This window comes from Blastocystis hominis (genome assembly GCF_000151665.1).
Source record: "Blastocystis hominis, Singapore isolate B (sub-type 7) whole genome shotgun sequence assembly, scaffold_4".
In the NCBI taxonomy this organism is placed as follows: domain Eukaryota; class Bigyra; order Opalinata; family Blastocystidae; genus Blastocystis; species Blastocystis hominis.
In genome coordinates this window covers 1029593-1031885 of record NW_013171849.1, presented here as the reverse complement: position 1 = coordinate 1031885, position 2293 = coordinate 1029593, and positions in this window count along the sequence as shown.

Here is a 2293-nt window from a genome sequence, read left to right as displayed (position 1 = left end):
GGGCCGGCAAGACAACTATTCAACGAGTATCTGAGTCGATAGACTTGGGAAATCTTTTGAAAATAGTTCGTGATGGGGATTGATGCTTGTAATTTTTCATCATGAACGAGGAATTCCTAGTAAATGCAAGTCATCAACTTGCGTTGATTACGTCCCTGCCCTTTGTACACACCGCCCGTCGCACCTACCGATTGGATGATCCGGTGAACACTTTGGATTTTTAATTATTTATCGGCTTGCTGGTAGATAGTTGAAGAGAAGTCGTGTAAATCTTATCATCTAGAGGAAGGTGAAGTCGTAACAAGGTTTCCGTAGGTGAACCTGCGGAAGGATCATTATCGTGTATTGTTGTTGGTTGTGGCAGTGATTGCTACATAGCATTGGAAATTGTGAATCAATGTATTGTGGTTGTTGATTTGAGTTATTATTATTGTTATAACTCTTCACGATGGATATCTTGGCTCTTGAATCGATGAAGAACGCAGCGAACTGCGATACGTAATGCGAACTGCAGAAGTCTGTGAGTCATTGAATCTTTGAACGCATATTGCACTTCCTTTGGGAGTATGCTTGTTGGAGTGTGATTTGACTTGGATGTCTGCCTATGGCAATAGTAATAGGATGGACGATGATTGATGGTGGATTGACTAAGAGCTTCCTCCATTGAAATAGAATGTGGTTGATTGAGGAGTTAAATTGGTAAATATCAATTAATTCCCTTTCTCTTATTACCCTCTTCTCATCTTTCATCTCCAATCAAGCAAGAAGACCTGCTGAATTGAAGCATCTAACTAAGCAGAGGAAAAGAAAATAACGATGATTCCCTTAGTAACGGCGAGTGAAGTGGGAAAAGCCCAATCCGAATTAACACTTAATTGTGTTAAGTTGTGGAGTGTAGAAGTATTGTTTAGTAAGAGTATACTATGAGAATTGGATTGGAAAGTCAAGTCATAGAAGGTGAAAACCCTGTATTTGCATAGTGTATTGTACTTGTGAAGCAGTACTTCGTGGAGTCGAGTTGTTTGGGATTGCAGCTCGAAGTTGGTGGTAAACTCCATCAAAGGCTAAATATGTTCAAGAGACCGATAGCGAACAAGTACCGTGAGGGAAAGATGAAAAGCACTTTGAAAAAAGAGTGAAATAGTACTTGAAATCGTGGAGGGGTTAAGCGTAGGAGTGGTTGAATGATGCATGGATTGTTATTGTTGCATGTTTGTGATGATAAGAATGTATGCAAAGGAGTGGTTGTTTAGTGGTGGTAAAAGGATTGTGCTGCTACTGAATTTCCTCTTTCCTAATAACTGCTTCTCCGTCCCGTCTTGAAACACGGACCAAGGAGTCTATCATATTTGCGAGTAGTTTAGTGTTAAACTAAAATGCGTAATGAAGGTAATGGTTGTGACGAACCCTTTGAAATGGGTTTAGCAACAACTACCGGTCTTGCATCTCTGATAAAGGATTCGAGTATTAGCAAAGATGGTGGGACCCGAAAGATGGTGAACTATGCCTGAATAGGACGAAGCCAGGGGAAACTCTGGTGGAGGTTCGAGTGGATTCTAACGTGCAAATTGATCTTTAAATTTGGGTATAGGGGCGAAAGACTAATCGAACCATCTAGTAGCTGGTTCCTTCCGAAATTTCCCTCAGGATAGCTGCAACTGTGTCTAGTTTTATGAGGTAAAGCGAATGATTAGAGGATTCTGGGATGTAATATCCTGGACCTATTCTCAAACTTTGAATGGGTAAGATATTACAGTTGCTTATTTTTCTGAACTGTAATTTTGAATAGTAGTTGCTAGTGGGCCATTCCGGGTAAGCTGGACTGGCGATGCGGGATCAACCGAACGATATGGTACGGCGCCTAATTGTTCGCTCAGTTAGATAGAAAAGGTGTTAGTTCATCTAGACAGCAGGACGGTGGCCATGGAAGTCGGAATCCGCTAAGGAGTGTGTAACAACTCACCTGCCGAATGAAGTAGCCCTGAAAATGGATGGCGCTTAAGCGAACAGCCTAACCATGTCTGTCACCCTAATAAAAGGTTTATTTCAGGATGACAAGTAGGAAGGCGTGATGGATATTGAAAAGTATATGTGTAAACTTATATGGAATGTCCATTAGTGCAGATCTTGGTGGAAGTAGCAAATATTCAAATGAGATCTTTGAAGACTGAAGTGGAGAAAGGTTCCATAGGAATCGTGTTGAACTATGGGTTAGTCGGTCCTAAGAGATAGGTGAAATCCGTTGAAAAAGTTCTTTCTATTTTTAGAACTATGGATCGAAAGGGAATCAGGT